We start from the raw sequence: 15,648 nt of genomic DNA on the forward strand, positions 1-15,648 counted from the left end.
AATTGGCGGGCACGCTTAATCTTCTGGCTGTTTCCATGGCTTAAGGAGGCTGTCACCATACTTCTGATGGTGTCTTTTATGAGGGTCCAGCAATTGACTTTAATTAAAAAACCGCACAGAGGAAATGAGCTAGTCAAGTGCGCTCCATCAACAGGGGGATAAAACGCAGCCCAGAAGAAACCGTCAGCTGTGAAGTGCCATTTCTCTCCTCTCCATCAACACCCACACACTCGGGGCCACCGATCCCTGGCATCTTATCAAGGTGTATTTTGGAGAGAGGAATAGCGGCACGCTGCTTTGAGAATTTCAGGTGACAGAAATGGGGATCAAGTCCCCACTCAGCCCTGATACTCACCAAAGGGTCTTCAGCAAACTATGTTCTCTAAGCTTCCCTTCCTCCCAGAGTAACAGAATACAGAGGGTACCTTGGTTTGCATATGTTTTGGATTACAAACACATCAAACCTGGAAGTGTGTGTCCTGGTTTGCATACTTTTTTTGGATTACAACCCATTTTTGGGAATTACAAACAAAAACATTTTGGAGGCCCCTTTGGTGAAAGCACACCTTGTTTTGGTTTACAAATGGTCCTCTGGAAGGGATTATGGTTGTAAACCAAAGTACCACTGTAATAGAAGCATATATATTATTAATAATAATTTATTACTTATACCCAGTGCTTTTTTCTGGGGGTACGCATGTTGTTGTTGTTGTTTAGTTGTTTAGTCATGTCCGACTCTTCATGACCCCCTGGACCAGAACACGCCAGGCACTCCTGTCTTCCACTGCCTCCCTCATGCTGGTAGTTTCGAGAACACTGTCCAACCATCTCGTCCTCTGGCGTCCCCTTCTCCTTGCGCCCTCCATCTTTCCCAACATCAGGGTCTTTTCCAGGGAGTCTTCTCTTCTCATGAGGTGCTCAAAGTCTTCGAGCCTCAGTTTCACGATCTGTCCTTCCAGTGAGCACTCAGGGCTGATTTCCTTCAGAATGGAGAGGTTTGATATTCTTGCAGTCCATGGGACTCTCAAGAGTCTCCTCCAGCACCATAATTCAAAAGCATCCATTCTTTGGCGATCAGCCTTCTTGATGGTCCAGCTCTCACTTCCATACATCACTCCTGGGAAAACCATAGCTTTAACTATACGGACCTTTGTTGGCAAGGTGATGTCTCTGCTTTTTAAGATGCTGTCTAAGTTTGTCATTGCTAGTAGCCCTCAATAGCCTTCTCCTCCTCCATGAATTTAAGGATTCAGAATCCTCTTGTTTCCAGCTCTTCCACTTTATATATTTGTCCTTCAGCTTCATTTTTGTGCCTGGTTCTCCCCGCCCCCTGCCTTTTCCTTCTTTCATGTACATCCCCAGAATTTTACAGTTTTAGCAAAATTGATCTATGAGTGACTGCAAAATGTAGCGCGAATTCATAAGTGGTCCAGTAAATGAATTTCTTTAAAGGAAGTTGCCTTGGAAATGATTATTTCTGATTTAGCATCTCTCCCCAGAGACCCTTTATATCCAGCGTGGTGGTTGGTTTTTTTTTTTTTATGGCATATATTAGAGAGCCTAAACAGCATCAACAAAGAAAAAATAAAGTGTGAACAAACAGCAGTGCTGAGTTGGAAAAATAGTCAGCGTGAAAGTTCTGGCTTCATTTTACAGTCAGCTTCCTGACCCTCCAATATTTAGGCATCGTGTGACATTTCTCTGAAATAATAATAGTAGACATTATTATTATCGTTGTTGTTGTTATTATTATTATTAATACCACCCTTCATCTGGGGATCCCAAAGGCAGTTTACATATAAAACCCCCCAAATACATGACATAATAATAAACCAAAAAAGCCCTACACAGTTTAAAAGGCACTAGGCAAAAACATTCCTTTATAACCCTGTCCTGGACTGATTAAACAATCTGCGACCCTCTAAATGTGTTTCTGTGTTGGGGCTTATTGGTTGGTTTTTGGTTTTTTATCTTATTATTATGCATTTTGCATTCTCATTTTGTATTTTTATGTTGCGAACCACCCTATGACCTTCAGATGAAGTATACAAAATTCAAAAATAATAAATAATAGTCATAGAATCATAGAATTGTAGATTTGGGTAGTAGTACTAGCAGTGATTTGCTTCTTTACTGGCTTCCAGGTCATGTGGCCAGCATGACTAAGCCGCTTCTGGTGAACCAGAGCAGCGCACGGAAACACTGTTTACTTTCCCGCCAGAGCGGTACCTATTTATCTACTTGCACTTTGACGTGCTTTCGAACTGCTAGGTTGGCAGGAGCAGGGACCGAACAACGGGAGCTCACCCCGTCGCGGGGATTCGAACCGTCGACCTTCTGATCGGCAAGCCCTAGGCTCAGTGGTTTAACCCACAGCGCCACCCACGTCCCACTGGCTTGATAGAAGTTCATAAAATTATGCCTTTCATTGAGAGAGTGGAGAAAGAAAGGCATTCCTCCCTGTTTCATAAAACAAGAATTCATGGAAGTTTCCAATGAAGCTGAGAACTATCCAGCAAATTCTTTGGGCCCCAGGGTCTAGTTTGCATTGCTTGGAGATGAGCAGGCCTGTATCTTTCCCACCACAAATGCCACCAGACACACAACACGGGACAAAAATCTGATATCTGGAACAGAATCTCAGCTCCTGGGTTGCTTTCTTTCTAAATCAAATATCTGGCTTCTTCCTGAGTAACATAAATAAAACAAATCCTTGCCTGCTGCGCGGAGACAGATTTAAAAATCCAGCAGGGGGCTCAACAGGACCTCCGATGATCAGAGGGTTGGACACCAAATTGTGTTCCGCAGAACTGTGCGTCTCTCCCAGGGACGGAGGATGATTGCAGGGTTAATTTTTGGAAGAAAAAAAAAGGTTGCAGCAACATTTAATCAAGCTGCCGTGGGTAGGAAGTTGGGATAGCAATTACTGTAACAGATAAATATCAGTAATAACGTGGAAAAAAATCAGCTTTCACCAACAAGATGCTTTAGACCAGGGGTTCCCGAAGAGAGTAGTGGCGCCCCCTGGTGGGCAGTGGTATTACCTGGGGGCCCTCGAAGACGTGGGGGGGGGGAGGCGACAGGAGGAGCTGGAGATGCAAAAGTCTGGCAGACTCTGAACAGCTGGTACCACGGAACCAAGTTCCTCAGCTTGGTTGAATCAATTAAGCAAAATAGTTTTAATTGGGTTTTGAATAAATGTGCAATTAATTGTTACCGTTTTGAATTTCATTGTGTGATTATCTTCCTTAGTCGGTTGTGCAAACAGCAGTTCTGAATGTCGTTCTTTATAGGGTGGGTTACGGAGCACCGGGGAAGCGTTTGTGGAACTGAAATGGGAGTCGCCCCTGAAAAGGTTAAGAATGTTGTTATGAGATAGAAAATAAATGTTCATAAATGTACCAGGCAAACAGATACATAATTATATAAACCACATATCTGAAACTGTACAGGAAAATCGGGTCCTCCCTAAAGAGGGCACGTGTTGCAGTGAGACCTGGCAACCAAACCCTGTGTTGTGTTGTGGGTACGTTTGGATAGCCACAACACCCGATTGGTAGGTCCTTTGATGCTGGCTTTAATTAGCATCCTTACCACTATGAGCTGAATAAAGAGCATGAAATCCACTCTCAACTCCAAATATATTTCAGGGGGGTTGGACTAGATGACCCTGGGGTCCCTTCCAACTCGACAGTCCTGTGATTCTACGATAGGCTGCCTTCTGGGAGAGTCGCTGCCCCGTTTTCCAAGCCCCCGGAGTCTCCTTCATTCGCTGCCATTCTGCGCTGAGCCCTTGGTGAGAAACATCAATGCACCTTGTTAAGTGAAGTGTTTGAAACGGAATCGCATTTGCATTTTAAAAGGCACTTATCGATCTGACTTCGGAGCTGATCAAACGCCAGGAGCCATAAAGCGCTCCAATGTTCCCACTTGGAAGGAAAGCGGACAGAACAGAACATCCCTAATAAATGGTGTGATCTTGAATGTTTTAATTTAATTTTTGATTTGCAAGTTAATGGGGGGGGGGCAGAATGAGGGAAAGATCCCTGGGAGGGCGGCCCAGATGGCGACAAGGCCTTGTGGGGAGGGGACATTTACTCTGGAGGTGACAGGGGGACACACACACAATTCAGCTGAAGACAATCCCCCAGTCCAGGGGTTATACGAATGCCAGAAGGGAGTGGGGAGAGGAGACGACTATTGATGGCTCCTGGCCAGGAATGACTCTGCCTCTACAGCTGCAGGCAGTGATGCTTCTGAATACTGGTTGCTGGAAACTACAGGAGGAAAGAGCTTTTTTGTGCTTGGATTGTGCTTGCTGCTTTTCCACAGGCTACTGTGGTTGGCTAGTGAAGTATACTCAGAGTCAAGAGTGGATTTCATGCTCTTTATTCAGCTCATAGTGGTGAGGAGGAATGGAAGTTCCCCCAGAATGTCTGCTTTATATACAGTATTTACACAATGGGCCCCACGTGATTGGCTAATTCCGGGATTCTCCTGTAGGCCAATCAGGTTGCGGATTCACTTCCACCTGGAGCTGGATTGGGTGGCTCCTGCGGACCAATCAGACTGCTGCATTGTTCTAGGACCAATCAGACTGCTGCATTCTGAATCCTATTTTTCAAGGACCAATCAGACTGCTGCATTTTGGATCCTATTCAACTCAGTACATAACAGCTACTGTGGGAATAGCTGGCTAACAACAACAACAGCAATACAGTCATAACTTAGAAGTCAAACGCCTTGAGAGTCAAACGTTTTGGCTCCCGAACATTGCAAACCCGGAAGTGAGTGTTACGGTTTGCGAATGTTCTTTGGAACCCAAACGTCTGATGCGGTGTGCTGCGCCCGGGGGTTAACCTGAGCAACGCAGTCCAGGTCCAATCCCGAATCCAAGGGTTCCACTAGGAGTCAGTCCAACAGGGTCAAGGCAGGACACGAGGCAGGAAACCAGGCAAGGACAGGTACAGGATCTCAGGCAGGATCTAGCATACAGCAATGTTGCTCCCGTAACCTGGGGCGGGGTCAGACAGCCTTTTATCTTTGTTGGGGTAGCGGCCGGTCCTGATCCCCTGGCGACTCACCTCACAGTCTCGCCCAAAGGTGAGCACTCCTCCCGCAAGTACTCAGGTCTCTCCTCTCAGACCTTCGTCTCTGCAGCTCGGGAGACGTCGGTGGGTTACTAGACCCAGGGGCCGCCTCAGCCTCCCCTGACCCAACCAGTAGTGGAGCAGCTGTAAGTGATGGCTCAGCTGGAGGCAACGAGGTCATCCCTGCATCTGGAGCCAGGGCAGGCTCAGGCCCCGGACTCGGCCCAGCTGGTGCTTGTTGCAGGGGAACCTGTGCAGACTGGGACTCTTCAGGATCAGGCCCCAGACTTGGTTCAGATGATGCCTGAGGCAAAGGATCTGGTGCAGACTGAGTCTCCTCTGGTTCTGAGTCCGAGCCCGAGTCCCAGGCCATCACATGTGGCTTCCGCAACTTCTGATTGGCTTCAGGAGCTTCCTGCAGCCAATTGGAAACCATGCTTTGGTTTCCAAACGTTTTGGAAGTCGAACGGACTTCCAGAACGGATTCTGTTCCACTTCCAGAGACCCAGAGTAAGATTTTTGGGCATATGACATCTACAAGAAACCTAGCCTTTAGAGACATTGGTCTAGTCCTGTGGAACTCTCTGCCACTAGAGAGTCAGTGGGACCTTCTGTACCAATTTTCAAATGCTTGCTGAAAACATTTCCATACTACCAAGTCTATGCAGGCAATTATGAATACATCTTCCCACAATGGTTAATTGAGGTTTTTGTGGGGTTTTTTATTGTACGGTTTCATCTTTTTTAATGCAGTAAACAGCATATGTATATGTACGGCACAGCGGCATGCAAATGTTTTTATGAATAATTAATTAAATTTCAATTCTGACATTCAGGTTTTGGAGTCACGTTTTGACAACCGCACCTGCGCTGTGAAATCTAAGTGTTTCCCTTTCTTGAGATTTCATTTAAGCCGTTACACGGATTGGAAACGACCATTTTCTCTCTTGCAGAGATCCAGAGCAGAAGACAATAAGCAAATCATTGTAACGCAGACAAAAGGTTTGTGCTGTAAATTAGCCAAGAGAGAAAGACGAGTGCAGCAGGACACAGAAATAGATTTTACTCGGAGGGGGGAAAACAACGGTCGGAGCTGGCAATTTTTGTCTTACCAGGAGGCAAATGCGCACCTGAAAGTGATTACGTTTCAATCAAGCCTTTTGTTTCCATTAGCAGCTTCCTTTAGGGTTGCGCAGAAGTCTAGCAAAACCTGTCCGACACATTTCCCAATAAAAGGAACATTTTTAGGGGAAGGGGAAGGCAAACTCTCCTTTTTAATCTGCCTGAAAACGATGACTACAAGACGCAGAGATGCACTTTGTGCGCCAACACAGCGAAAGAGGAATGATATTCTGTTGTGACAAAAGACTTCAAGAGCTCCTTGCGGAAGAAAAAAATAGCCGAAGAACAATTTCCCGGTAAGGGGAAAAGACAACAGCATGGGAACAAAATGCCTGCAGATCCTGAAAGCATCTTTTCCCCGCTTCATATAATCTTCAGAGGATGCCAGCATGGTTGAAGAGCAACATCAAGGGAGTTATAAAAGACACTAAAGTGTCCTTTAAAAATGCAAGCCTTGCCCAAAGAAGAAGGAACACGAACTGTAGGCAATAAGGCGACCAGGAGGAACTTTTGACAAACAAGTAAAATATTATCAGCCAAAGGATCATGTTCCGCGAAAACAACAAAAGAAAATGACTACTGAGAAAGCGAGAACTGCAGAGAAGCTCCATTCATCATCATCATCATCATTAATAATAATAATAATAATAATAATAATAATAATAATAATAATTTATACCCCGCCCTTCCCAGCCAAGGCCGGGCTCAGGGCGGCTAACAAGCAATAATAAAAACAAGTTGAATGGATACAACTTAAAAACAGCATTAAAATACAACTTTAAAATTTTGAAACATTAAAATATTAAAATGCAGCCTCATCACAGGAGGAGAAAGGAAAAAGAAAAAAGAAAGAAAAAAGAAATCATTAGATGCTGAGGTTCCTGCATTGCAGGGGTTGGACTAGATGGCCCTTGGGATGTTAGGATTCCTGCTCCGTGTTTGCAGTCATGGGATTGTTGTCTTTCACATGACGGTGTATGTTTTCATTCCACTGTGTGGGAAGTGACGGAGACAGGATGTTTTGTGTTACTGTTTTCCATGAAGTGGGACCATTGTCCTTTGTCCTTTTTCTCTTTGCTGTCTGATGAGAAAGAGGAAGAAGCTAAGGCAGAATGCTCCGAGTGTATTATATGTAAATAAACGTAGATTAGCCAAAATGCTGAGCTACTGAGGTCTGTGAATACTCTGCGGGTCCCTAAGTGCGCTGATGTCTCCAAGGCACCAGTCATTGTGATGTTTGGACTGGAGAAAGCTTTTGAAGCTCCCGAACAACCGACCAGGAGGGAGAGAACATGCCAGTCGGGCATGTGTCTCTGCCAAGGGTCCTACATGAGAGTAGGATTCTCCTAAAACCTTCCATCTCTACAGTTCTATGACTCTATTATTCTAGAAGCTCAGGGCAGCTAACACCAGTAAAATTACAATAAAACATAATAGGGGAGGGGGAAACCAATTTAAAATACAGGTTAAAATACAATTTAAAATGCTGCCTCATTTTAAAAGTAGCCCATAGATCAAAACCATAAAGGGAGGGAAATGTAAGGCTTAGACCGAGTCCAAACCAAAGGCCAGGTGGAACAGCTCTGTCTTGCAGGCCCTGCAGAAAGATGTCAAGCCCCGCAGGGCCCTGGTCTCTTGTGACAGAGAGTTCCACCACATCGGGGGCAGTACTGAAAAGGCCCGGGCCCTAGTTGAGACCAACCTAACCACCTTGTGACTTGGGACCTTCAAAATGTTGTCATTTGTGGACCTTAAGGTCCTCCATGGGGCATACCAGGAGAAGAAGTCCCGTAGGTACAAGGTGTTATGATATTGAAGCAATGCAGCCGCGAGCTGCTGGTAGCTTGAAAGCAAAACATGATGGGAATGTTGGGACTGTCCGTGGGAAACAGAGGGACAGTCTATTCACAGTGCAAAGCACCGGAATTAGCTCAGAGTGTAATATGAGCTCTTCCTCTTGTTCCTGTACAGGAAGTGCAGGAAGTGTTTCTCTCTCGACTGCCGGAATTTGAAGAGAGCAGTCATGTTTTTTTGTAACGCTGCAAAGACAGAAACAAAGGCATGTAAATACGTTTTCTGTCTATCTCTTTCCCCTGCCGGGGGGGGGGGGCAGGAAAGAGGGGTGTGTTCTTCTCACACTGAGAAGGATCACCTATCGCGACTTCTGCCTGGATCTTGCTGGGGAATGCAGACAGGGAGGTCAACAGGGAATCAAGCCGGGTGCCTGGGAGAGTTGCCAGTTTCTCCTGATAAAGGCTTGATTCCCGACATCCTAGGCCGCATGGGGCTTTAAAGGTCAAAACCAGCACCTTAGACCTGACCCTGTACTCCACCGGGAGCCAGTGCAGTTGGAAAAGCACTGGATGAATGTAATCCTGCAGCAAGGACCCCATAAGGAGCCTTGCCGCGGCATTCTGCACCCGCTGGAGAATGAAAGCCATATAGATCATTTCTTTGAAATGATCTCCCTGACTGTTATGGGACTCTGGGAAGAGCTGGATGCCAGACTGGCCCATCCTTTATTCTGAAGCCAAGGAAGAAGAGAGTAGAAGAATCCGTTTTCTCTGGAGAACTAGTAATCTTGGTTAGGAAAGACGCTCTTCAATTTCCATCAAGACAAATCGCTGAGCCCTGCATTCATCACAGCCAGGCAAATGCTACATTTGAGTGACTAATTAGGCATATTTCTCTCCTAGAAAGGGCTTGTCCATTACTCGGAACTCAGCATCACTTTAGATGAATTATGGGCAATTCTCTGGTCATGTCCAGAATTCTTTGTGCTTCTTCAGGCTAATGTATTCTTAGAAGACCAACGTTGCTTTGGGTTTCTTCTCCTGACCTCCTTTCCATCTTCACTTAGACAGACATTGAAATTAGGCTCATCAGTTTTCCTAATGGACGGATCTTTGCTTGGTTTTAATTTTGATTCACACCAGGAGCAAAATCCGGCACATTAGGCTGATCCGGCAGTCGGGGCTTTGTCAAGTGGAACAAGCTCTTACTGGGACAGCAGATCTGTTCCTCAAAAGGCCCAGTTTGAACCATTCATTAAAGATGGATTTCAGTTGGACCTTGTGCCTCCTAGACCTGATGGAGGCTTTGCTCTTTGTCCATGTCTGGAGGCAACAATGCTTCACAGTACCAGTTGTTGGAAACCACAGGAGGGGAGAGTTGCTCTTGTGCTCGGATCCTGTTTGCGGGTTTCCCACAGGCATTTGGCTGGTCACTGTGAGAACAGGACACTGCACTAGATGGACCATTGACCTGATCCTGTGGGATGCAATCCACTGGAAGCAGTCAAATACCTACGGGACCGCCTCTCCTGGTATGCCCCACAGAGAAACTTACGGTCTTCAAATAAAAACATCTTGAAGGTCCCAGGCCACAGAGAAGTTAGGCTGGCCTCAACTAGAGCCAGGGCTTTTTCGGCTGTGGCCCCGATCTGGTGGAATGCTCTGTCACAAGAGACTAGGGCCCTGCGGGACTTGACATCTTTCCGCAGGGCCTGCAAGACAGAGCTGTTCCGCCAGGCCTTTGGCTAGGGCACAGCCTGACTCCCTCCCTCGGCAATCTTCACGGAGCTCTGGCCCAATGGTGGCCAGTGGCTTGAATTTAATTAATTTTATAATGAATGATTTTAGAGTGTTGTTTGTGTTGTACTTTTGTATTGTTTTATTGTTGTTAGCCACCCTGAGCCCGGCTTCGGCTGGGGAGGGCGGGATATAAATAAAATTTATTATTATTATTATTACAACATTGCGTGGGCAGGCAGAGTCCCCCAAACCCTGGGCAGCCCCCCATGTGGAATAACGACTCAAGACAACGTGCTATGGGATTAAAATTGGCCACAACTTTATTATGTTTCAGATGTGGGTAGACCTTGGCTCAGGCACTGGGTGTTTATCCTTGCCAGTCCCCCAGCGGGGATCTGGGGAACATCAGGGTTATCCAGAACGTGTGAGGATTGGGCTGGCTCTGGAGAACATATGTTCAAGCAGGTAGAGCCCGCCCCTGTTACGCCGCCATCACAGGGGAGAGCAATGACGACCTCTAGGCGTACGGCCAAAGCTTCCCCTCAAAAACCCCTTTAACGGGGAACCTGATGGCAGCCCAACCCAAAACTCCGGACAAGCTGGGCGAGGGGGCGCATAAAGATGTTGAAAAGCATCGGGGAGAGTATCGCACCCTGCGGCACTCCACACACCAAGGAGTGGAGCGGCAACAGTCCCCCCCCCCAAGCGCCACCCTCTGTCCCCAACCAGAGAGAAACGAGTGCAGCCATTGAAGGACTGTGCCCTGGATCCCCACGTCAGCGAGTACTGGGTGAATGTGATCCTGCAGCGAGGACCCCGTAAGGAGTCTCGCCGCGGCATTCTGCACCTGCTGGAGTTTCTGGGTCAGTCTCAAGGGCAGCCCCACGTAGAGCGAATTACAATAATCAATCCCATAGTGAACAAATGGAGAGACTGACAAATGGACAAACTGTTTCCCAAAATATATAGCCGATCAGCATCCAAATGGGTCCAAGCGCCTTCCACCCCAATGAAGTCCAGAAGACTTCAGGACACCGTTTGTTACTTATTCCAAGGTAAAAGCAGCTAATTCAAGTTTATGGTTGGCACTTCTGCAGAATCATAGAGTTACAGAGTTGGAAGGGACCCCACAAGTCATCTAGTCTGTCCCCTGCAAGGCACCAGTCTTTTTTCAGGGTTTCCTTTAAATTTTGTGAACCTCTTGAATCATTTCGCTTGCTCTTTTCTGAAGCTTTTTTTTAATCAATATGATAATCGGACTTGCAGGAGAAGGGGAAAGTACTTAGCGAAATAAATCACTAGAAAATAAAGCAATTGTGATTTTGAGTTAGTTTTAACTAAGGCACGTCGTAAGAAAGATCGTCAGAGGAATAGTGAATTCTGCATTATACTGCATTTAATATTTGATGGCCTGGTAACTTTTTAATAGTCCTGAACGAGCATTTAATTTAGATTTAATAAGGCAGCTAGTCTATTGCAATTAAATATCAATTGATTGCTTTTTTACAATAAAAAAATCTCTTTCTGAGGTTTAATATTTGAGATAAACCTGAGCTGGTGTGTAATTAAAGCACAGGAGAGAAAAAAAATGAAATGAGATGGCGAGGATACGGGGCTGGCAAAGACGACAGATTGAATTGCGAGATATCCTGGGGAAAGCATTGAAATGAGATGCTTAAACAGTGCAGGTAATTTCAAAGATGGAGGCTGAAAGCTGCCTGTTTGCTGATAGGCTTCAATATTTGCAAGAATGGTTGGTGTGTGGGGGAGTCAAAAATCATGGCAGAGTGGGAATTTTTTTTTGGGGGGGAAGAGTATTTAAAGAAATATAATAAACTAATACATTTCCAGGTAGGGTTAGAAATATAAACAGCAGTCAAAAACAGTACGGGAAATGTATGGAAAGAATTGGGCTGTATTAAAAGGAGATGCCTGTTGTCTTTGTCCATGGAGTTTTCTTGGCAGGGATACTGGAGTGGCTTGCCGGTTCCTCCTCCAGGTGGATCACGTTTGGTCAAAACTCTCCACTATGACCTATTCATCTTGTGTGCCCTGCTCAGCGTAGTTCATAGCTTCTCTGAGTTCTTCAAGCCCCTTCGCCACGGCAAGGCAGTGATCCATGAAGGGGAGGCCACTGGTCCCATCACCTCCTGGCAAATAGAAGGGGAAGAAATGGAGGCAGTGAGAGATTTTACTTTCTTGGGCTCCATGATCACTGCAGATGGTGACAGCAGCCACGAAATTAAAAGACGCCTGCTTCTTGGGAGAAGGGCAATGACAAACCTAGACAGCATCTTGAGAAGTAGAGACGTCACCTTGCCAATAAAGGTTCGTATAGTTAAAGCCATGGTTTTCCCAGTAGTGATGTATGGAAGTGAGAGCTGGACCATAAAGAAGGCTGATCGCCGAAGAATGGATGCTTTTGAATTATGGTGCTGGAGGAGACTCTTGAGAGTCCCATGGACTGCAAGAAGATCAAACCTCTCCATTCGGAAGGAAATCAGCCCTGAGTGCTCACTGGAAGGACAGATCCAGAAGGAGATGGGGGAGGGTGTTAAAGAATAAATAAGGAACCATGGAGGGGTGGAGAGGGAAAGTCTTTTGATAGGAGATTAAAGAATGAAAATGTAAGATGTGTATACTCTCTCTCTCTCTCAATTTTTTATTGGTTTTCTTTTCTTCTTTCCATAAGGAATAGTGATTCCACAATCAACATCAAAAATACGTCGTCGTCCCCCATTCCCCATGTATATAGTTATCCTTTCATTTACTATCTCTAATGAGATTCTTAAAATCTCACGACTTCCCTCCATCCCCACTTCTGGTTCCTTCTGCATTTCCATATCTCCTATTAACCCATTATTATATCCTAAATAATCTGAGTTTCTGGTAATTGCAGCATCCACGAAATTAAAAGACTCCTGCTTCTTGGGAGAAGGGCAATGACAGGCCTAGATAGCATCTTGAGAAGTAGAGATGTCACCTTGCCAATAAAGGTTCGTATAGTTAAAGCCATGGTTTTCCCAGTAGTGATGTATGGAAGTGAGAGCTGGACCATAAAGAAGGCTGATCGCCGAAGAATGGATGCTTTTGAATTATGGTGCTGGAGGAGACTCTTGAGAGTCCCATGGACTGCAAGAAGATCAAACTATCCATTCTGAAGGAAATCAGCCCTGAGTGCTCACTGGAAGGACAGATCATGAAGCTGAGACTCCAGTACTTTGGCCACCTCATGAGAAGAGAAGACTCCCTGGAGAAGACACTGATGCTGGGAAAGATGGAGGGCACAAGGAGAAGGGGGCGACAGAGGACGAGATGGTTGGATAGTGTTTTCGAGGTTACCAGCATGAGTTTGACCAAACTGCGGGAGGTAGTGGAGGACAGAGGTGCCTGGCGTTCTCTGGTCCAGGGGGTCACGAAGAGTCGGACACGACTAAACGACTAAACAACAACAAGTCCAAACCTGCCAATGTTTCAACTTGCTTACAATGTTTTTCCACATATACAATAAATGTTTCCAACTCTCTTTTTTTTTAAAAAAACTTCTTATTATTGCAGTGTCTGAGCTTTGCTGTCAGTTTTGCCATCTCTGCATCGTCCATCAGTTTAATTTGCCATTCTTCTTTCGTCGGTATCGTTTCTTCCTTCCATCTTTGAGCTAACAGGATCCGGGTAAGAGGTGTGTATACTCAGCCTGTGAAAATGCGTAAATAAAAACGAAGAAGAAAAAGGAAAAGGGTTGGCGAGACGTAGGTGAAGCCTTTTCCATGAGAGGGGTGGGGAAAGTGTCACCATATAGGAATTTTAAAGGGCCCAAAGAAGAGTAAGATAATGTGAAGCAAATGAAATGTTTGCAATATTGGAGGGCGGGTCTCAGCAAAGGGCTTTTTCTGTGTGCCTTTTTAGTCTGCTTTTCTTTGGTGCCTCTTCCATTGTTATGTACTGAGTTGAATAGGATCCAGAATGCAGCAGTCTGATTGGTCCTAGAACAATAGGATTCAGAATGCAGCAGTCTGATTGGTCCTAGAACAATGGGATTCAGAATGCAGCAGTCTGATTGGTCCACAGGAGCCACCCAATCCAGCTCCAGGTGGAAGGGAATCCGCAACCTGATTGGCCTACAGGTGAATCCCAGAATTAGCCAATCACGTGGGGCCCATTGTGTAAATAATGCATATAAAGCAGATATTTTGGGGGAACTTCCACTCCTCCTCACCACTTTGAGCTGAATAAAGAGCATGAAATCCACTCTCAACTTGGAATATATTTCATCCATTGACTCAGAATTCCTGCTCTTCAAGCAGAATACGGTAAAAAAGAAAGTTGGCAAGCTTTTTTTTTTGGTGAAATGCATCTAGCTTCAAGCATGGCACCCCCCTCGCCTCGGAATGAAAGTCCTCTCGTCTGTGACTGCTGGCCAGCAAAGGGGTTGACACATCCCTGAGAGGCGAAAATAAATAGCTTTTATTGTCATTGTGGTTGGCTTCGGGCAAGATTTACAGTTTTCTTATTGCCGCTGGATGAAATAACTAATGACTTCAAAGCACAAATTTATTGGGGAGATGCTGGTTGACTGTCAGGTTGGGCTGGATAAATGGCAGCAAACAGTTGTTTCCCATCAGAGATCCATCATCTGACATTGAGCACATCAGTGTCTCCTTGGCAACGGAGGTCTCACAAGTGCAGCAGGCAAACAGATGGACCTTGATGGTCCAACTCCTTTCCTGGGCAGGAGGGAAGTCCTTTGCGCAATGCATAGCGAAATTATCAAACTTCCTTCCACCGTAGGCAGAAATGGCCACCAACCTGGATAGCTTAAAAAAGGATCAGACAGGAGATACATTGGAATCTCTACCAGCGACCATAATCAGTTCCGGAGGTCCGTCCGGAGGTCGAAATGGGTTGCTGGGAGAGGCGCTGTTGTGCGCAGGCAGCGATCGCTGCTTCTGCGCATGTGCGACTAGCGGCAAACCCACCGGTTAATGGGATCATCATGGATGGCGGCTAACAGATTGAGCTTGAATCCTGACAAGACAGAAGTACTGTTTTTGGGGAACAGGGGGCGGGCAGGTGTGGGGGATTCCCTGGTCCTGAATGGGGTAACTGTGCCCCTGAAGGACCAGGTGCGCAGCCTGGGAGTCATTTTGGACTCACAGCTGTCCATGGAGGCACAGGTCAAATCTGTGCCCAGGGCAGCTGTTTACCAGCTCCACCTGGTACGCAGGCTGAGACCCTACCTGCCTGCGCACTGTCTCGCCAGAGTGGTGCATGCTCTGGTTATCTCCCGCTTGGACTACTGCAATGCGCTCTACATGGGGCTACCTTTGAAGGTGACCTGGAAACTGCAATTAATCCAGAGTGCGGCAGCTAGACTGGTGACTAGGAGTGGCCACCGGGACCACATAACACCGGTCCTGAGAGATCTGCATTGGCTCCTGGTACATTTCTGAGCACAATTCAAAGTGTTGGTGCTGACCTTTAAAGCCCTAAACGGCCTCGGTCCAGTATATCTGAAGGAGCGTCTCCACCCCCATCGTTCAGCCCGGATACTGAGGTCCAGCGCCGAGGGCCTTCTGGCAGTTCCCTCCCTGCGAGAAGTGAGGTTACAGGGAAGCAGGCAGAGGGCCTTCTCGGTAGTGGCGCCTGCCCTGTGGAACGCCCTCCCAGCAGATGTCAAGGCAATAAACAACTATTTTACTTTTAGAAGACAACTGAAGGCAGCCCTCTTTAGGGAAGTTTTTAATGTTTAATGCTGTATTGTTTTTAATATTCAGTTGGAAGCTGCCCAGAGTGGCTGGGGAAACCCAGCCAGATGGGTGGGGTATAAATAATAAATTATTATTATTGTAGAAATTTCCCTTTGGGAGGTTTACCCTTACAGACTTCCTGCATAGGGGGCAGGA

The sequence above is a fragment of the Podarcis raffonei genome, chromosome 1 (assembly GCF_027172205.1).
Source record: "Podarcis raffonei isolate rPodRaf1 chromosome 1, rPodRaf1.pri, whole genome shotgun sequence".
In the NCBI taxonomy this organism is placed as follows: Eukaryota; Metazoa; Chordata; class Lepidosauria; order Squamata; family Lacertidae; genus Podarcis; species Podarcis raffonei.